Below are 22,865 nucleotides of genomic sequence, written 5' to 3'. Positions count from 1 at the left end.
ATGTAAGCCTCTGTGCCTGTTGTTCCTCTCTTTGTGTCTGTGTCTTATTTCCCTCTTTGTGTCCACATGTTTTCATTGTTTAGCTTCCACTTATAAGTGAGAACTTGCAGTATTTGGTTTTCTGTTCCTGTGTTAATTCACTTAGTATAATAGCCTCCATCTCTATCCATGTTGCTGCAAAGGATATGATCTAGTTATTTTTTAAGGTTTCTTAGTATTCCATGACATATATGTACCACATTTGCTTTATCCAGGCTACCATTTATGGGCATTTAGGTTGATTCCATGTCTTAGCTATTGTGAATAATGCTGCAGTGAACATATGTGCACATGTATCTTTACAGCAGAACAATTTATATTCTTTTGGGTATATACCTAGTAAAGGGGATGCTGGAAGGAATGGTAATTCTGTTTTTAGGTCTTTGAGGAATCACCAGACTGCTTTTCCAGAGTGGCTGGACTAACTTACACCTCCACAAGCAGAATATAAGTGTTCCTTTTTCCCTGCAGTCTTGCCAGCTTGTTATTTTTTGACTTTTTAATAATAACTATTCCAACTGGTATGAGATGGTACCTCATTGTAGTTTGATTGACATTTCTCTAATGATTAGCAACTTTGAACTATGTTATTGGCCAAATGTATGTCTTCTTTTGAAAAGTGTCTGTTTATGTCCCTTGCCCACTTTCTAATATGGAGGTTGTTTGCTTTTTGCTTGTCATTTGTTTAAGTTTCTTACAGATTCTGGATATTAGACCTTTGTTGGATGCATAGTTTGCAAATATTTTCTCCCATTCTGTAGATGGTCTATTTACTCTTTTCATAGTTTCTTTTGCTATGCAGAAGCTCTTTAGTTTAATTAGCTCCCATTTGTCAATTTTGGTTTTTGTTGCAATTGCTTTTGGCACCTCTATAATGAAATCTTTGCCAGCTCAAATGTCCAGAATTGTATATCCTAGGTTATCTTCCAGGATTTTAACCATTTTAGGTTTTACATTTAAGACTTTAATCTATCTTGAGTTGATTTTTGTATATGCTGTAAGGAAGGGGTCCAGTGTCAATCTTCTACATATGGCTAGCTGGTTAACCCAGCATAATTTATTGAATATAAAGTCCTTTCCCCATTGCTTGATTTTCTCAACTTTGTCAAAGATCTGATGGTTGTAGATGTACAGCATTACTTCTGGGCTCTCTATTCTGTTCCACTGGTCTACATTTCTGTTTTTGTAGCAATACTATGCTATTTGGGTTATTGTAACCCTGTAGTATAGTTTGAAGTTGGGTAATCTGATGTCTCCAGCTTTGTACTGTTTACTTAGTATTGCCTTGGCTATTCAGACTCCTTTTTGGTTCCATACGAATTTTAAAATAGTTTTTTTTTTTTTTTTTTTTTTTTTTAATTCTGGAAAGAATGTTGGAATAGCACTGAATCTGTAAATTGCTTTGGGCAGGATGGCCATTTTAAAAATATTGACTCTTCCTATCCATGAGCATGGAATGTTTTTCCATTTATGTCTTCTCTGATTTTTTAGCAGAGATTTGTGATTCTAATTGTTGCAATTTTCCATCTTTCTAGTTACCTGTATTCCTGAGTATTTTATTCTGTTTTGGCTATTGTGAATGAGATTGTGTTCCTGATTTGGCTTTCAATTTGGTTGTCACTGGTGTATAGGAATGCTACTAATTTCTGTACATTGATTTTGTATTCTGAAACTATGCTGAAGCTGTTTATCGCATCAAGGAGCTTTTGGGCAGAGACTCTTCTATTCTAGGCATAGAATCATATCATCTGCAAGCAGAGATAGTTTGACTTCCTCTCTTCCTATTTGGATGACTTTTATTTCCTTCTCTTGCCTGACTGCTCTGGTGAGGACTTCCAGTACGATGCTAAATAGGTGTAGTGAGAGGCCATCCCTTGTATTGTTCCGATTTTCAAGGAAAGTGCTTCCAGCCTTTTTCCGTTCAGTATGAGATTGGCTGTGGGTTTGTGATAGATGGCTCTTATTATTTTGAAGTATGTACCTTCAATGCCTACTTTATTGAGGGGTTTTTAACATAAAGGAATGTTAAATTTTATCTTTAGTATTTTCTGTGTCTATTGAAATAATCATGTGTTTTTTGTTTCTAGTTCTCTTTATGTGAAGAATAACATTGATTGACTGGCATATATTAAGCCAACCTAGCATCGCAGGTATAAAGACTACTTAATTATGGTGTATTAGCATTTAAATGTTCTGCTGGATTTGGATTTCTAGTATTTTGTTAAGGATTTTTGCATCTAGGTTCATCAAGAATATTGGTCTGAAGTTTTCTTTCTTTGTTGTGTCTCTGCCAGGTTTTGGTTTCAGAATGACGTTGGCTACATAAAATGAGTTAAGGATTCCCTTCTCCTCAATTTTTGGAAATAGTTTCAGTAAGAACACTACCAGCTCTTCTTTATACATCTGATAGAATTTGGCTGTGACTCTATCTAGTCCTGGGTGTCTTTTGGTTGGTAGACATTTTGTTACTGATTCAATTTTGGAACTCATTGTTGATCTTTTCAGAGATTCAACTTCTTGGTTCAATCTTGGGAGGTTGTATATGTCCAGGAAATCATCCATTTCTTCTGAGTTTTCTGGTATGTGTGCATAGAGATATTCATAGTAGTCTGTGAGGGTTTTTTTGTACTTTTGTGAGGTCAGTAGTAATACCCCCTTTATAATTTCTGATTGTGTTTATTTGGATCTTCTCTCTTTTTGCCTATATTAATCAAGCTAGAGGTCTATATATTTTACTAATTTTTCAAAAACTGACTCTTGGACTTGTTGAGGAGTCTGTTATGTATTGTTTTCCACATCTCAATTTTCTTCACTTCAGTTCTGATTTTGGTTATCTCTTGTTTTCTGCTAGCTTTGGGATTGGTTTGTTCTTGTTTCTCTCCCTGTAGCAGTGATGTTAGGTTGTTAATTTGAGATATTTCTAAATTTTTGACATGGTATTTAGTACGATAACCCTCTTAATACTGCCTTAGCTGTGTCCAAATGATTCTGGTATGTTTTATTTTTGTTCTCATCACTTTTGAAGAATTTCTTGATTTCTATCTTAATTGCATTTTTTACCCAAACGTCTTTCAGGATCGAGTAGTTTAACTTCCATGTAGTTGTATGATTTTGAACAACTTTTTAGCATTCATTTCTATTTTTATTGGGCTGTAGTCCATGAGTACCTTTGGTATGATTTCAGTTATTTTTAGTTTGCTGAGGATTGTTTTATGTCCAATTGTTTGGTCAGTTTTAGAATATGTGCCATGTAGTAATGAGAAGAATGTATATTCTGTTGTTCTGGGTTGGAGATTTCTGTAAATGTCTATTAGGTCCATTTGGTCAAATGTTGATTTCAGGTTCTAAATACTTTTGTTAATTTTCTGCCTTGATAATCTGTCTAACGCTATCAGTGGGGTGTTGAAGTCTCTCACTATTATTGTGTGGAAATCTAAGCCTCTTTATAGGTCTGTAAGAACTTGCTTTATGAACCTGAGTGCTCCTGTATTGGGTACATAAATATTTAGAATAGTTAGGTCTTCCTGTTGAATTTATTCTTCTACTATTATGCAGTGCCCTTGTCTTTTTTGATCTTTGTTTCTTTAAAGTCTGTTCTGTCTGAAATTAGTGTAGCAATCCCTGCCTTTTTTCTGTTTTACATATTCTTGATAGATTTTTCTTCATTGCTTTATTTTGAGCCTATGAATGTCATTGCATGTGAAATGAGTCTCTTTAAGACAGCATACCACTGTGTCTTCCCTGTTTATCCAGCTTGCCACTCTGCACCTTTTAATTAGGGGTATTCAGCCTGTTTAAATTCAAGGTTAATATTGATACATGTGGGTTTGCTTTGGTGATTATGTTTTTAGCTGGTTATTATGCAGACTTGTTTGTGTGGTTGCTTTATAGTGTCAATTGTCAGTGTACTTAACTGTGTTTTTGTAGTGGCTGGTAACGGTCTCCCCTTTCAATATTTAGCACTCCTTTCAGGACCTCCTGTAAGGCAGGTCTAGTGGTAATTAATTCCCTCAGTATTTGCTTTTCTGAAAAGGGTTTTATTTCTCCTTTACTTATAAAGCTTAGTTTGGCTGGGTATGAAATTTTTGGAGTTTCTTTTCTTTAAGAATGCTGAATATAGGCCCCCCTTTCTTCTGGCTTGTAGGGTTTCTACTGATTAGTCCACTGTTAGCTGATAGGGTTCCCTCTGTAGGTAACATTCTCCTTCTCTCTAGTGGCCTTTAACATTTTTTTTTTCTTTCAATTTGACCCAAGATCTGATGGCTATGTGTTTTAGGGATGGTCTTCTTGTATAGTATCTAACAGGGGTTCTCTGTATTTCCTGAATTTGAATATTGTCCTCTCTAGTGATAGTGGGGAAGTTTTCATGGATGATATCCTGAAATATATTTTCCAAGGTGCTTGCTTTCTCCCCATTTCTTTCAGGAACCTCAGTAAGTCACAGATTTGGTTTCTTTATGTAATCCCACATTTCTCAGAAGTTTTGTTTATTCTTTTTCATTCCTCTTAATTTTTTTCTGACTGAGTTAGTTTAGAGAGCCAGTCTTCAATCCCTGAGATTCATCCCTCAGCTTGATCTGTTCTGCTATTAATACTAATGATTGCATTATGAAATTCTTGTAGTGTGTTTTTTAGTTTATCAGATAAGTTTGTGTCTTTCTTATAATGGTCATTGTATCTATTAGCTGTTTTTTTTTTTTTTTTTTGTAACACTTACATTCTTATATTGGATTTTGACTTGCTCCAGAGTCTCAATGATCTTCATTTATATTCATATTCAGAATTCTACTTCTGTCATTTCAGATATTTCAGCTTGGTTAAGAACCCTTGCTGGGGAACTAGTGTGGTTTTTTAGAGGGAAGAAGTCACTCTGGCTCTTTAAGTAGCCAGAGTATTTGCACTGGTTCTTTCTCATCTGTATGGGCTGGTGTTTCCTTAACTGTGATGAATATCAAGTACAGTCAATAGACTTCTTATATGGATGTTTTTAGATGGCTGACACTTTGTGCCAGGTCTTTATTTATAGCTGAATTATTGTCCTTGGTTTCACAGGGGGGTATATTAGCAAAGTATTTTTGATGTGGAAGTTCTGGGCTGTGATTCAGTAGGTGGCACTTAAGTGTAATGGCCAATAGGTAAGCTCTTGCTCAGCCACATGGTTCCTTTGTATTCCCTCATGATTGCACCCATGCTCCCTCTCAGTGCTCTGAAAATGTGGACTCCTCTCCCACTTAAGTGCTGGCTACAAATGTTGACTTGTCATTCCTAGGCTGCACACCACAGCTCTCGGGTGAGCTCAGTCTTTATGTTCTCTTCCTAGAAGCATCAGGGGAAGGGGCCTTGGCAGTGGTTATGATAGAATAAACTTTCACTTGTCTCTTGGGATTCCACCCCAAGGAAATGCAGAGCCACTATCAATCAGTGTGATTGACCTATGGTAGGGCAGCTGCACTGTGGCCTAAGCCAAGAGGGCTCTGCCTGATGATGCACAGGGTGGATGCATCATGGGGGAGACAGACTGGTCTCTTCTCCTTAGGGCAACTTCAGCTTGCTGGAGTTGTAGTTAAAGCACTCAGGGTCTTTGCTCCTTCCCCAGTCTAAGGGCAGCAAGGGCAGTAACACTGCAGTGGCAGTGGCAGAATAGTTTTGGTTGCTTCTGGGAGCTCTACCTCAGAGAAAAGTGGAACCATTGCCACTGGGAATGCTCAGCCAGAGGTAGAGTGACTGCACAGCTGGCCTAAGCTAGAGCCTCTACTTGGGGAAGAGCAGGGGCTCAAGTGCTCCCAGGGAGAAGAGACGGGGCTCCTCTCTGTATGGTGACTGTGTTGTGCTGGAAGAGCAAATAAAGCTCTCAGACTCTTTGATTCTTCCACGGACCAAGGTCAGCAGGACCAGAACCACTGCCATGGCAGTGCCAGAGGGAGCCCTAGGGAGCTTCAGGAGCCACTCCCTAGGGAAACACAAAGCCACTACCAGTGGTTATACATAGCTGCGGTTAAGGTGGTTGTTCTGTGGTCCTGAGCCGGGGGCCCTGCCTGGTGAAGAGTGGGGGAATGGAGGTTCTCAGTAAAGAGAGACTGGGCTCTTCTCCATTTGGTGGCTGCAGTGTGCTGGAGGTGCTACTGTAGCAACCAGGCCCTATGCTCCTTCCCCAACCTAAGGGTGATTAGGGCGGTACCACCGCAGCTGCAGTAGTGGAGAGGCTATGGGGTGTCTCTGGGATTTCCTCCTCAGAGAAGTCCAGAGCTACCTCCCACTGAAGTGTCCAGGCAGAAGCAGTATAGTTATGCTGGAGTCCCCAGTCTGGAGGCCCAACACAGTGAAGAGAAGCAGGGTTAGAACAATCTGGACACTTCTCCATGGGGCAGCTGCTCTGTGCTGGGGATCCGCGCCAGTCCCTAATCATGGCACACCATCTAGAGCCTGAGGGCAACAGGAGTGAGGGCTGTGAGGCAGCAGAAATGGGGGCTGCCTCTCCCTCTGGGACCACCATCCCAGGAAAATGCAGAGCTGCTACTTGCCCCAGAGCACAGGCATGCCTGGTGTGACCACGCTACGGTCCCAGAGCAGTGGGCCTTATCCTGCAAGGTGCAGTAGAGGTGAGGCCTGCAGTCTGCTGAGCAGCAGCCCTGTGGACTTGGCCCCCTTCCTGGGGGTGTACGAGGAAGCCTGACCTTCCCCATTGCCGGAGCTGCAGCTGCTAATGTCGGGATGCCCAAGGATCCAAGGCTCCTGGGACTCCATGTGTGCCTGGGCTGTGGCTCTGCCCAGATTCATGTAGCTTTCCAGGTCGGTCTGGAGGCCTCAGTGAGGGAACTCATGGGGATCTCCTGAGCCTGGGGTTGCAAAAGTCCATGGCAGAAGTGTGAGTCCCCAGGGACCACCACTCACTTACATTTACCCACAGTGGGGGACAGGGTCTCCCCTGTCTCCTGCTACTCCCAGGAGGGCAGTTGTCCTGTCTCACTGCTCCTCTCTGTTCTCCATGGATAGAGTTGGTTTTTTGATGAATCCCAGTTTTTTGATGAATCCCAGTGCAATGTGTTCATCTGGTTGTTCCAGTTGAAGAGTTAGTATTTACCTACTACTCTTTTTTCTCTCTGAAGGCACACACTAGCTGCTTCTAGTCACACATCTGGGCTACCCGCCAAGAATTCCATTTGTTTGTGAATAACTTGGAGAGTTGGCATAAGAAAATAACAACAATAATAATAATACCTACAAGTTACTGTGTGCCAGACTTTTCTAAGTGCTTTACATATGTAAACTCATTTAGTCTTTCTTGAAACCATTTGAAGTAGATTTTATTATGACCGCCATTTTAAAGATGAGAAAAGTGAAAAATAAAAAGGGTTAACCAACACCTAAACAGTAGGTATTTGGAATCTTTAAAACAGAAGCAAAAATTCTCACTGATATAATCACACTTCTATGGTTGAGTATGATTTGGCTAACAAAGGTCATGAAACAAAAGATAACTAACTACTTATACATTGCCAGTGGAATAAGCTATATTTACTAAGTATGTTCCTAAGTAAGACAAAGAAGCATATAGAGCCAGTTGTGAAATCTCCTTTCTCTACTGGAAACTTGGGAGGAATTTAAGGCAATGAGAAATAGAAGAGGATATCCACTCCAGAGGCAGCTGGACGGGTCCTAGCAGTGTGAGTAAGCTTTCTTTGGTGAATGGAGAGTGAGAAAGAGAGAGGATAGAAAGAGTAAAATCAAAATGATGTGGGCTTTATATCTGTGGTTTTGGACATGCATGGAGCAATCCCAGCATGGCCTGCCTGGATCCTGAATCCATTTTGTTAGAATCGTGTCCTGTGATTCAGATCTACAAATCTGTCTCTCCCTCAGGTAGAAGAGGTAAAGATCTGAGCAGCCCAGGGGTCAATGATGCCAGGACCACACCACCATGAAAGGAATAATGCCATGACTATGAGAATCTTGACCTTAGTGTCAAAGAAGGAAGAACGGCCAGGGCTGAGTAATTGAAGCCCTTTCTATCTTTTATTTTTCTCAGGTACCTGAGGAACAAGTCTCTTTTCATTTCCAACCTGCCTTATGTTAAAAAGCAGTGAATTACTTAAACAATGTGAATGGATTAGGCAGACATGGAATACAAATGACAGCAGTTATCCTAGAAATCATTCTATAATAGAATATAACTAAAACTGGAGAAAATGGCAGATACTGTTCAGTCCAACTGTTTGAAAGAGGAGGTAAATATTAGTGAGGCCCGGAGGCTATTCATCAAAGCAGAGCATCAAAACAGATTTTTGTTTTGTTTTGTTTTTAATAAGAATCCGGGCAGAGGCAGGAGTAATCACCAGTTAGTAAAATAACTAGGCAAATTCTAATTTACAAGCCAGATCTTGGCACATGAAAAGAGAGAAAGGAAAAAAAAAAAAGTCCTCAGAATATATAGAACAAGGTAGAATGCTCCAAAAGCAAAAAAACAAACAAACAACAAACAAACAAACAAACAAACAAACAAAAACAAACAACTCTGTCAGAAATGTGAATTACTTTCATCAGCTTTGGTCCTGGTCTCTCTTCCAGGATGGATTTACCCAAAATCTTCAGGGCGCCTTCTGGCCACAATTAACCTTGGGGCCACCCTCAGGTAGAAAGTATTATAAAACAGGTCAGAGATCAAACATCCTTACAAGAGAATCAGAGCTCACCTATCTCGTGCTTTTAAAAATGTCTTTTTTCCCTTCTGACTTCCCCAACTTTAAGTCAAGCTTCTTCATACTGCAACTGATTCCACGATTCAATTTGCCTAGGGCAATGCTGCCTGCTCTCCTTTGAGTCCTGCACCTACGTCCAGAACTCCATATTCACTCATTTCCTCCTTCCTGCCCTTCTTTGCTATGTAATAAGACACAATTTCCATGAGGACTGGGACTACATCAAGGTACCCAATATACATTCATCATGGTTGAATGTATTCATCCATATATACAAAATACTTTTTGAGCATTCAAAGTCTCTGTGCTTTATAGTTCCTCATCCATGTAAATGGGGATATAATTGAGCCTACCTAGTGTTGTGAGGATTAATTAAAATAAATTAAGCAAAGCACATAGCACAGGGTTACCACTATGGAGGGTTCACCATCATAATTATTGTATTAGTCTATTCTTGCATTGCTATAAAGAATCACCTGAGATTGAGTAATTTATGAAGAAAAGAGGTTTACCTGACTCACAGTTCCACAGACTGTACAGGAAGTATTCCTGGGGAGGCCTCAGGAAGCTTATAATCATGGCAGAAGGTGAAGGGGAAGCAGACATGTATTACATGACCAGAGAAGGAGAATGAGAGAGTGAAGGGGGAGGTGCTACACATTTTAAAACAACCAGATCTCAAGAGAACTTACTCACTATCATGAGAACAGCAGGGGAGAAGTCCACCCCCATGATTCAATCACCTCCCACCAGGCCCCTCCTCCAACATTGGGGATTACAATTTGACATGAGATTTAGGTAGGGACACAGACCCAAATCATATCAATTATCACTATAGTTAGTCAATCATGTGGGAACTGAAACTCCAAACTATCTCCGTCATCTCACTACAGTCCCATTTCTCACCCTCCTGGGTCTCTCATGCAGTTTAGAACATAGGACACCTGCAGGAACTAAGAGGAAATTATTGAATAAGGAGGGCAGATATCCTGTACCTATATAAGAAAGCGCCTTTATAAGTGAAACCAGATTTTATGTGTTTGCTTGACTTTTTCTTTTTGGCCACAACTCTGAGGTTTTAACATAGTATCTGTGAATACATGAAGCAATCCCAGCATGGCCTGCCCGGATGAACTGGTAATTAAGAACACCTGACTCAGGTGGAGGCGAATATATGTGCAGAGGGAAGCAGCTGATTCCAGCAGGCAGCCCCTGATGTTGGTAACATGAAGTTGGGCATTGTTGAACTGTTCCCAAAGCTATTCCTGTAATATGTCCCATTTTTCTTCCCACTTCATGTTGCCCTGTAATCCTACTGTTATTTTCCTCTGAATTTTGGTCTCGACTGTGTGGAAGGCTGGTGCAGGAGGAAGAGAAATCTCACTTGGTAAAATGTATTACTGTAGGGCTGACAACTGAGATGCAAGACATCACGATCTTTTTCCAATCTGGCTCAGAGATCCCTACAGGATTTTGGCATAAGAACCCACTCATAAAACTGCTAGCAATTCTTTTTTGCTTGTCCTGATAATAGTTAACCCACCTCTGCTTTGTTTCCCTGTTGGATCCCAGTCCCTGAACTTGTTCACTCCTGTGATGCTGAATTGGAGTAACTCTCCTGCTCTATTACAAGCTACTCAGACAAGAAATTAAAATATTAGCTTGTGGTAGTACCTACAATATCACACAAAATAATTGAAGCCAAACAATTTAATTAATGGACAAACCCATAAAGGTGTTAATCGCACAAAAAGACCTGTAAAAAGAAACTAAATGTAACCAATATAAATGATTTAGACATTTATAGATAAAGAAAAATTCATATTGTGGTTACTATGGCATTCATAATTGCATAGAAATATAATTGCATAGAAATTCGATCTTTCCGTAGTGCAGATATTGCTACTTATCTGTCACTAAGAAAAACCCTGAAATCTATTAACATAAGAAAACATAAGAGGAAGGAGATTCATTCCTTACCATTTAAGCTACCTAAAATTCAAAGAGTGAAGCAAAAAGAATGACCTTCGACTAGCCTCTTTGACTGACTGAGAGTTCTTAAGTGTGAAAATAACTTCTGCATCCTCTTCTAAATGCTATAATATTGAGAATGAGGTGTCTCTGAGTGGAGAAAGAGTTTAAAGTCTCAGGTCTCTGATAGAGAAAGCTTTCTCCCAGCTTGAGAGCTTAACCCCGAGGTGTAGGCTGCCATAACCCTGTGCCTCATAAATGCATTGCGAGTTGATTTGGACAGACTCAGATGCCTCCCTATCCAAGGATTTAGTTTAAAATGGAGCCCAAATTATATCTTTAGCAATTGTAGAAAATGGAAGAGAGAAAGGCTATTTGACCTGATCCTTTGAGTGAGATAACAACAAATCCCTTCTTTGAAACCGCATTAACTCGCAGCAAGTACTCAGAATCCATTTAATAAATTGCTTATTTCTAGTGACCCGAAAGAGTTAAGATACCTCTAAATACCAAGCAGTTCTTGACCTTCTGGATAGCAGGAGGTAAGATGAGTTATTAAGAGAAATATGAGGTATAGTAGTTCATATATGAGGTGTGGTTATACATCAAATTTCAGTGATGAACACCGCTTTGTGAAATGTACTGATTAAAACAATCAACATGACCATAAATGGTGCTAACCACACAGAAGGACCTGGAAACTTAAACTGAATGTGAGAGTAATTATTGAAAATAAATGATGTATAGGAATGCTTGTGATTTTTGCACATTGATTTTATATCCTGAGACTTTGTTGAAGTTGCTTATCAGCTTAAGGAGCTTTTGGGCTGAGATGATGGGGTTTTCTAAATATATAATCATGTCCTCTGCAGAGATAATTTGACTTCCTCTCTTCCTATTTGAATACCCTTTATTTCTTTCTCTTGTCTGATTGTCCTGGCCAGAACTTCCAACACTATTCTGAACAGGAGTGGTGAGAGAGGGCATCCTTGTCTTGTGCTGGTTTTCAAAGGGAATGCTTCCAGCTTTTGCCCATTCAGTATGATATTGGCTGTGGGTTTGTCATAAATATCTCTAATTATTTTGAGATACGCTCCATCAATACCTAGTTTATTGAGTGTTTTCAGCACGAAGGGGTATTGAATTTTATCGAAGGCCTTTTCTGCATCTATTGATATAATCATGTGGTTTTTGCCATTGGTTCTGTTTATGTGATGGATTACGTTTATTGATTTGCATATGTTGAACCAGCCTTGCATCCCAGGGATGAACCCAATATGATCGTGGTGGATAAGCTTTTTAATGTGCTGCTGCATTCAGTTTGCCAGTATTTTATTGAGGATTTTGCATCAATGTTCGTCAGTGATATTGGCCTGAAATTTTCTTTTTTTGTTGTATCTCTGCCAGGTTTTGGTATCAAGATGATGCTGGCTGCATAAAATGAGTTAGGGATGAGTCCCACTTTTTGTATTGTTTGGAATAGTTTCCGAAGGAATGGTACCAGCTACTTTTTGGACCTCTGGTAGAATTTGGCTGTGAATCCATCTGGTCTTGGGCTTTTCTTGGTTGGTAGGCTATTCATTACTGCTTCAATTTCAGAACTTGTTATTAATCTATTCAGGCATTCAACTCCTTCCTGGTTTAGTCTTGGGACGGTGTATGAGTCCTGTAATTTATCCATTTCTTCTAGATTTTCTGGGTTACTTGCATAGAGGTGTTTATGGTATTGTCTGATGGTAGTTTGTATTTCTGTGTGATCAGTGGTGATATCCCCTTTATCATTTTTTATTGTGTCTATTTGATTCTTCTCCCTTTTCTTCTTTATTAGTCTGGCTTGCTGTCTATCCATTTTGCTAATCTTTTCAAAAAACTGACTCCTGGATTCATTGATGTTTTGAAAGGTTTTTGTGTCTCTATCTCCTTCAGTTCTGCTCTAAAATCTTAGTTATTTCTTCTCTTCTGCTAGCTGTTGAATGTGTTTGCTCTTGCTTCTCTAGTTCTTTTAACTGTGATGTTAGGGTGTCCATTTTAGGTCTTTCCCACTTTCTCATGTGGGCATTTAGTGCTGTAAATTTCCCTCTAAACACTGTTTTAGCTTTGTCCCAGAGATTCTGCTGCATTGTGTCTTTGTTCTCACTGGTTTCTAAGAACTTATTTATCTCTGTCACAATTTTGTTATTTACCCAGTAGTCATTCAGGAGCAGGTTGTTCAGTTTCCATGTAGTTGTGCGGTTTTGAGTGAATTTCTTAATCCTGAGTTCTAATTTGATTACATTTTTTTTCTGAGAGACTGTTTGTTATGATTTCTGTTCTTTAGCATTTGCTTAGGAGTGTTTTACTTCCAATTATTTGGTCAAGCTTAGTACAACTGCTATGTGGTGCTGAGAAAAATGTACATTCTGTTGATTTGGGATGGAGAGTTCTGTAGATGTTTATTAGGTTCACTTGGTCCAGAGCTGAGTTAAAGTCCTGAATATTCTTGTTAATTTTCTGTCTCATTGATCTGTCTAATATGGACAGTGGGTTAAAGTCTCCCACTATTATTGTGTGGGAGTCTAAGTATGAATGAACTCCCATTCGCAATTGATAGAGAATAAAATACCTAGGAATACAACTTACAAGGGATGTGAGGGACCTCTTCAATGAGAACTACAAACCACTGCTCAAGGGAATAAGACAGGACACAAACAAATGGTAAAACATTTCATGCTCATGGCTTGGAAGAATCAATATCATGAAAATGGCCATAATGCTCAAAGTAATTTATAGATCAATGCTATTCCCATCAAGCCACCATTGACTTTCTTCACAGAATTGGAATAAAACTACTCTAAATTTCATATGGAACAAAAATAGAGCTCATATAGCCAAGACAATCCTAAGCAAAAATAACAAATCTGGGGGTATCATGGTACCTGACTTCATACTATACTACAAGGCTACAGTAACCAAAACAGCATGGTACTGGTAACAAAACAGATATATAGACCAAGGGAACAGAACAGAGACCTCAGAAATAATGCCACACATCTACAACCATCTGATCTTTGACAGATCTGACAAAAATAGGCAATGGGGAAAGAATTCCCTATTTAATAAATGGTGTTGGGAAAACTGGCTAGCCATATGCAGAAAACTGAAACTGGACCCCTTCCTTACACTTTATACAAAAATTAACTCAAAATGGATTAAAGACATATACATAAGACCTAAAACCATAAAAACCCTAGAAGAAAACCTGGACAATACCACTCAGGACATAGGCATGGGCAAAGACTTTATGACTAAAACACCAAAAGCAATGGCAACAAAAGCCAAAATTGACAAATCAGATCTAGTTAAACTAAAGAGCTTCTGCACAGCAAAAGAAACTATCATCAGAATGAACAGGCAGCCTACAGAATGGGAGAAAAGTTTTGCAATCTATCCATCTGACAAAGGACTAATATCCAGAATCTACAAGGAACTTAAACAAATTTGCAAGAAAAAAACAAACATGGTCATTACCAAGGCTTTAGAATGCATTTTCTCATTTGCTGTGGACATGACCATAAAAAAATTTCCCAGTAGGTTTTCTATCTGCTACTTTGCTAGCAATCCGCTTATTGGGAACAGTTGATTAACTGTAATAGAAATGCAATACAAATATAATGTGAACCACGTGTGATTTTTCTTTTTATTCTAATAATTGTTTCATCAGTAATCAATGAGATTTTAAAATTCTCCTAGATCTCTTGAATTATGCAAATGTGCTTTGCCTTTGTATTGTAACCCTTGTGGGTTGCTAATAACCAAGGAGTTTGTAGTAGAGTTAACTCAGGCTGCTTCTAGGACTCATTCATGTTCACTCACTGTACAATGATCTCTAGAAATGTGAGATTTACTTCCATATTGTTATGTAGGGCTGACAGGACAACTGGATCAGTTTCATTAAAAAGGGCAAACTTGAAGATAAATCTTTTGACTCCACTCTTTAGAGGATCTTAAGTGACCTTGATGCACAGTGGAAGAAATCACAACATGGAATTCCTTGAATAAAAATTTACTGACTTAAAAAAAAAGAAAAAAGAACAAAACAACCCCATCAAAATACCACCTCACTCCAGTTAGAATGGCGATCATTAAAAAGTCAAGAAACAACAGATGCTGGAGAGGATGTGGAGAAATAGGAACGCTTTTACACTGTAGGTGGGAGTGTAAATTAGTTCAACCATTGTAGAAGACAGTGTGACAATTCCTCAAGGATCTAGAACCAGAAATACCATTTGACCCAGCAATCTCATTACTAGGTATATATCAAAAGCATTATAAGTCATTTTACTATAAAGACACATGCACACGTATGTTTACTGCAGCACTGTTCACAATAGCAAAGACTTGGAATCAACCAAAATGCCCATGTATGGATAAAGAAAATGTGGCACATATACACCACGGAATACTATGCAGCCATAAAGAAGAATGAGTTCATGTTCTTTGCAGTAACATGGATGAAACTGGAAACCATCATTCTCAGCATACTAACAGAGGAACAGAAAACTCAACACCACATGTTCTCACTCATAAGTGGGAGTTGAACAATTAGAACACATGGACACAGGGAGGGGAACATAACACACCAGGGCCTGTTGTGGGATGCAGGACAATAGGAGGGATAGCATTAGGAGAAATACCTAATGTAGATGATGGGTTGATGGATGCAGCAAACCACCGTGGCACATGTATACCTATGTAACAAACCTTCATGTTCTGCACATGTATTCCAGAACTTAAAGTATTAAAACAACAACAACAAAAGAAAGAAAATAAATTAAGACAGTGAAACAAGCTATAACAAAATCTACAAGCACATTTCTAGTTAGATACACTCAGAATTTATGCACACTCATTCCTTTGATCTCTGTTGGGGATGCCTCTTCAACTCCTTTGACATCTCATATATCAGAGGAGATCTGGAGACTTATGTTTTAGGAAGGACAGAGAAGAGAGGTCATCAATGATCTGCCTCTGTAGACACAACCAGGCATTGCTTCTCCCCCTTTGTGGATCTTCTTTCCCCTTATATACCTGAAATGATAAGACTGTGGTGACATCCAATTATACTTTGATTGTATCTAGTCCTGTCTCCAAACCCATTTTCTTAAAATGAAATCATAAACTAAGCCTTTGTCAGAAGAGATTTATATAGTAGTGACAAACTATTTTACAACACATATCCTCATTACATTCATTTTTCATGCCAATTAGCCCAAGTAAATTTTATATAATATGTAAACCTAACTAAAAAGAGTAACCTTTACTGTGTTTGGTTAAGTTCAGCTTTTATGTTATTATCAGTATCTGAAGACAGGAAAACTTACATGCAGTAAAATACACTTTATAAGCAATATGCACCATTTAATATTGTTACTCACTATAAAATACTTATGAGTTAATAAAAGTATTTTTGAGATATTTTGTTTTAAAAATTTCACAGTGTTAAATATGTTTTTATATATACATATTGATACATAACTGTATCTTCAACTATGTATTTAGAGTCGGATATAATATGTATTATGTATGTATATAACTGTATTACTAATGTAGTTAACCAGAAAATGTATACATCACTTTCAGCAGATAAGAATTAATGGAATGATAATAACATCCAATGCCCAGTTTCTGGCATATATTATTTGTTTGATACTTATAACTCATTCATAGGACACTTACTGGTAAGAATTAATCTTTCTTTTTTCATTACCTCATTGTACACAATATGGTTTTCTTATTTTAGTCAATGTCATGTAAGTCTTTATTATTTTAAAAATTTGAATGATCCTTGAGGGCAAATTGCCATGTTGCATCATTCAAAAGTATCTTTCAGACTTCAGAAAGGTAGTCTTGCACAGGATAACTTTCTAATAATAATACTTGAATTGAGTAAAGGACTCTTCAAATTTCTAATGCCTAGACTTCCAGAATCTTTAGCAATCACATGCCAGAAAGAGATCTACTGGCCCACTATTAACTATCTGATTGGTTATAGTTGAAGAATCCCAAGAATCATGGAGGCAAAATGGTGCTTAAGCATAATCCAAAATACAGTTTCATTTCTAGCTAAAATTTGAAAGCAAAAGTGCAACTAATTTTTCTTTAAAGTGGTATTTCTCAAAAATGTCATTTCTGATATATTTCTTAATTTTACATATTGCTCTGAACATAGATATCTATATTAATTTTGATTTGAATAACTCAGGAAATTATTGTTATTGTTACTGTTATTACTTTTATTTTGCTGAACATGAACAAGGTAATAGAAAGCATGTCAACCCAAGTAGTTCTTAAATGCATTTTATAACTGGATAATATGGCCGGGCACAGTGGCTGACACCTGTAATCCCAGAGCTTTAGGAGGCCAATGCAAGCAGATCACCTGAGGTCGGGAGTTCGAGACCAGCCTGGCCAACATGGTGAAACCCTGTCTCTATTTAAAAAAATTACAAAAATTAGCTGGGTGCGGTGCCATGTCCCTGTAATCCCAGCTACTCAGGAGGCTGAGGCAGGAGAATCGCTTAAACTGGAGAGGAGGAGGTTGCAGTGAGCTGAGATTGTGCCACGGCACTACAGCCTTGGTGATGGAGTGAGACTCCATCTCAAAATAAATAAAAAAATTAAAAAACTGGATAATGTAAGGGAGCTACACTGTAGGGACCTATATTAGGTCTTTTGTTTTTATGCCTTTATAAGATGATCTAAAGGTGTTATTACTATGTTTGTATGTTAACTTACAGATCCATTAATTCCCTTTACTGTGCCTTTAACATCTTTCTGGGCCATTTTATTTTCTTCCCTGAGTCTCAGAATATTTGAATTGTTCAGCAGTGGCCCTGCAAACTGTCACCGTGTTGTATGGGAATATCAGTGAAGCATTCCACTGTGGTGCTGTTCTGAACTATCCAGTAAATATTGTGGATTATTTAAGCAGTTTTTATATATTACACATATTTGTACATTTTATGTGGTTATACATATTTATAAGTTTTTAAAAGAATCATTTTGTTTACTTGTACAGTTCAAGTGTGTTGGGAAATATATATTTATGAATGTTTTAAACCATGTTATAGATTATATGAATACTCATTTAGTTACTTAGCCCCAAACGTTTAGAAATTTCTTTGCCACTGATGATTGTACATTTTATTTATGGTAAACATTTTGTAAAGTTCATCTTCGTAAATTATTTTCTCTTTTTGAATAACAATAATAAGAGTTGCTAGCTAATAATTTATATTTTGGTTTTAGAAGTCATTTGGGAATTTTCTTTAAAAAACATATAAGATAGTGATAAAATTGGCCAGGTGCAGTGGCTCACACCTGTAATCCCAGCACTTTGGGAGGCTGAGGTGGGTGGATCATGAGGTCAGGAGTTCAAGACCAGCCTGGCCAACACGGTGAAACCCTGTCTCTACTAAAAATACAAAATATATATGTGTGTGTATGTATATATCTATATGGCCAGGCGTGGTCACAGGCACCTGTAGTGCCAGCTTCTTGGGAGTCTGAGGCAGGAGAATCGCTTGAACCTGGGAGGTGGAGGTTGCAGTGAGCTGAGATTGTGCCACTGCACTCCAGCCTGGGTGACAGAGTGAGACTCTGTCTCAAAACAAACAAACAAACAAACAAAAGATAGTGATAAAATCATTTCTAATTAGAAATAATTCAAAGCTACTTGAAGGAAGAACTTTCTAAAATATTCTGTCTACTCTTTAAACCATAAGCAACATGGTGAGCTTCAATCATTCAAATGAATATTTATTGTTTGCCTACTTCGCTGCAGGTAACTGATTAAAAAAAAGGAGACACAAATATGAAAAAGATACTCACAATTTCCTAATTTTTGTATTTAAATACCATTAAAATTGTCTACTAATTTGATTCCTATTATTACAGCATATAATGTATTTTAGATTAGAACACTTATAAACACTATATTATTTGAAGATATCTTACTATTACCTGACAAGGTCTAGAGGAGTGTTTCATTCCAGTTGCCATTCTAATTATTCTTCCCCTCTTCTTCATAGCCAACATTTTAAAAGAGTTCTCACTACTCATTGTTTTCATTGCCTCACCTCTCATTAACAAGTAAACATAGTCTTATTTGCATTACACTTAGCAGTTCATCAAAACAACTTTAACCTTTCCAGGAACTTCTTGGTTACTAATCCAAATGGACACTTACCATCTCGTATCTTCCTTGGCCTATTGGCTGCCATTAATACAACTCCCTTTTTGAAGCAACACTGTGCCTTGAACTCTGTATTACCACCCTACCCTAGTTTACCTTCTATCTCATTGGATGCTAAAACTGTCTTCTTTATGTTATTTTATTCTATCAGCAGCTAAAATATCTGGGTTCCTCAAGGCTTTGTCCTAAACAATTTCGCTTTCCACCTATCAAGCTAGCTCCTGAATTTGCATGACTCGAAGACAAATCAAACAGTATGTCAAGAAACAATTGAATATTTCCCCCACTATTATCAACTCCCCCAATCTGGTCATCTTCTTGTATTTTCTTCCTTAGAAAATGGCACCATTATTTATCCACTTGCTTCATCACAAATCTACAGACCTTTCTTATTACCTCACTTTCCCTCACTCCCATTTCTAATTCATCTCAAAATCTTGATTATCTCTCAGGTTGACCACTTATTTCCCATCTTCAGCATTACCATCTTAATAAATACTACCACCATCTCTCATCTGGACTATTGTAATGTACTACCACCTGATCTCCCTTACACTCACTCTTCCCCACCCTCTCTTACCTTACACAAAGTAATCATTCCAAAAACCATTTTGAATATATGTCAATTCCTTATATTCACATTTCCCCCCCACTCTCCACAGGGAATTAAAACTTGTTCATGTTCTTGGCCGGGCGCGGTGCCACACACCTGTAATCCCAGCACTTTGGGATGCCAAGGCAGGCGGATCACGAGGTCAGGAGATCGAGACCATCGTGGCTAACATGGTGAAACCCCATCTCTACTAAAAATACAAAAAATTAGCTGAGCGTGGTGGCTGGCGCCTGTAGTTCCAGCTACTCAGGAGGCAGGAGAATGGTGTGAACCTGAGAGGTGGAACTTGCAGTGAGCCGAGATCGCAGCATTGCACTCCAGCCTGGGCAACAGAGCGAGACTCCATCTCAAACAAACAAACAAACCAAAAAACTGAAAACTTGTTCACGTTCTTTAGATGAAGACTAAAATCTTTTCCTCACACACTAAGTCCTGCATGGCTTGACCCCTATTTCCATTTTCAGTGTCATCTCAAAATATGCTCCTCTTCACTGTTTCCATTCTCACTGAGCATCAGTCAGTCCTTTGAACAGTCCATGTTTCTTCTCAAAGCAGGGCCTGTGTACAGGCTACTCCTATGGCTTGAGAGCCTTTAGTTATTTTCTTTCCCTCATTAAATCTTACCTATCCTTAGATGACTTGTCCTTAAGGCACACTCTAGAATAGGGTTTTTTTTGTTGTTGTTAAATGTTCTCAAAGAGCTGTATTCTTTTTCATAAGGCCCTCATTTCAGTTTGCCAAGTTGTGTTTTGGGTCCTGGCTCTGTCCTTGGTTTGATGTCTGATTATAAACAAGTTACTTAATCTTTGGATTTTTTGCACCTAAGAGTCACTCTAAATATATGTTGAATGAATGCCATAAAGGAATGACTAATGTGATTAATAGCATGGATAGAGTGAAAATGGAAAAACTAAATGAACATTACTATGCATAATCTGAGAATATACATATACTACCTATATATATGTGTATATATACACACATATATGTATATCCACAAATGTGTTACCTACATATACAAATATATACACATATATTCATATACAGTGTGTATCCATATATACATACTATACATATAGTATATATGTATGTACATGCACACATACATGCATACACACACACAAATAAACTATATCAAAGTACAACCTTAGACACATTTTTACAAAATGCAAAAATAAATCAATGCCACCTACTATCAATTTCATTACTAAACATGTTTCTGAAAGTTGTTAAGGATGCATTTTGCAAAAGAAATTGAAAATACAAGTAATTATTTGTTGATGATATGCTCTTTTCTTAAAAATGACCATGAATTTCACCTTGAAACAATTATGTAGAAAAGTCCTTAATAACAAGACATGAAGTTTTTTCGTATATTAATATTTTCAAATGTTCATTAAATTAGAAGTATTACAAAAGGTTTCAAAATTAGAATGTGACTTAAAATGTATGTGTAATTTTAATGCAGTAGAATATTTTTTTCTTTTCTACGTTTTTAAATGTTTATCATAAAGCATAATTGTTAAATTAATAATGTGCTTTAAAATATGTAATGTCCTAAATTTAGAATATATGATTGTTTAGTAAGATAACTGATTCAAAAAGAACATATTTCATAGCTTTCATCTGTATCAAAAGCAATGTTAATAGGGAAAAAAATCAAAATCAACTTTTCAATAATTTAATAATATAAAATAAATTTGAATAAAATTAATTTTAAAATGTTTATGACAAGCATAATTAAAATAACATATCTCTACACAGGAGCAGACAACATTTTAGTAAATAGAGATATATCTTACAAATAGCCAAAAACAACTCAAATTTACTTAAACAAAAAGAAGAAAATTGTTTTAAATTTCAGTTGTGTCTCATTAAAACAGTTTACAATATGGCTTCAAGAAGAAAAGGAATAGAAACTTTCAATTTTCTAAATCATTGTATATTCTTAGGATAATTATAGCTTGTACTTAGTTTCTCAATTTTTTTCTCTGAGATTCTTAAAGAGTTTGTGCTTATTATTTTGAGTGTCAAAAAATATGTAGATAATTAACTAAGAAATAATGGGGAGATTACTCACTGAATATGATTCTTAAAGGTTTATTGTGTTATGTGTGAATGCAAATTTCTGGATCTCATTCCAGTATCTTATGCATCCTAACATTTATCTTAAGCTATTTTAATTATCTTTGGATTTAGTGAGCCAACTTTCTGGTAAGCTGACCAAAAGGGGCAGAATGTGAGCCTAAGTGGGTAGACAGATTTGTGTTTTCTCATTTTTAAGTTAATTTGATATGTCATATGAGCCTAAAAAGATTCCTAGCAGGATCTAGACATACTTTTATTACATAAACTTACAGATATTCATTTAAAATATACTAAATCAAAGTCATTTGATTTATTTTTATTTTTCAGAGATGTTCTGAAATTTGCCTTGAACTCCTGGACTCAACAAATCCTCCTGCCTCAATTTCCTCAGTAGCTGGGACTATGTGTACACACTACCACGCCTTGCTGTCCTTTGATACTGATGAGACTATTTCATAAACTGGACATCTTCAAGAAAAGGGTTTTTACATAATCTAAAATCTCACTACTCCTTTCAAGTTAGCTGAATGAGAATATCCTGCATACTGGAAATATGGCATTTCATAGAAAGATGAGGGCATATGATTTCAAAAATCTCAAGAAACTGTTGGTTTTGGCTGATTTGTTGTTTAAAGTGACTACAGTATATTTAATGCCTAGGAAAAATGTGTAATCATTTATTTGGGATTTTCATGGAAATAGTAATTGGACCTTCTCCTTTTTGCCTGCTACTACTTCCAGTTCTTTCAAAAATGTTTTTATTCCAAAATAAAATGCAGACACAGAAATGCACAGAATAAATATATGGCTTAATGAGTTATTGTACAACCCAAATAAAGACTGCCAGTCAACCCAGAAGTTCTTTGCAAGTATGTGGCTTCAATAATAGCCTGGCCTGATTCTCAACTCCCTAAGTAACTATCATCCTAACCTTTATAAATGACTTTCCTTTTTTTTTTTTTTTTTTTTTTTGAGACGGAGTCTCGCTCTGTTGCCCAGGTTGGAGTGCAGTGGCCGGATCTCAGCTCACTGCAAGCTCCACCTCCCAGGTTTACGCCATTCTCCTGCCTCAGCCTCCTGAGTAGCTGGGACTACAGGCGCCCGCCACCTCGCCTGACTAGTTTTTTGTATTTTTAGTAGAGACGGGGTTTCACCGTGTTAGCCAGGATGGTCTTGATCTCCTGACCTCGTGATCCGCCCGTCTCGGCCTCCCAAAGTGCTGGGA

General features: G+C 37.5%; 1 non-coding gene across 1 annotated transcript; it reads left to right on the top strand.

The window, feature by feature from the left end:
• The first annotated feature begins 14,203 nt into the window (after positions 1 to 14,203).
• LOC126945370 (small nucleolar RNA SNORA32) lies at positions 14,204 to 14,323 on the top strand. Its single transcript, XR_007722430.1, has one exon. It is a non-coding gene; the product is annotated as a small nucleolar RNA SNORA32 (small nucleolar RNA).
• Positions 14,324 to 22,865: the final 8,542 nt, after the last annotated feature.

Source organism: Macaca thibetana, chromosome 1, assembly GCF_024542745.1.
Source record: "Macaca thibetana thibetana isolate TM-01 chromosome 1, ASM2454274v1, whole genome shotgun sequence".
Taxonomy (NCBI): domain Eukaryota; kingdom Metazoa; phylum Chordata; class Mammalia; order Primates; family Cercopithecidae; genus Macaca; species Macaca thibetana.
Note: the sequence above shows the minus strand (reverse complement) of the source record. Positions and strands in the feature narration are given on the sequence as shown.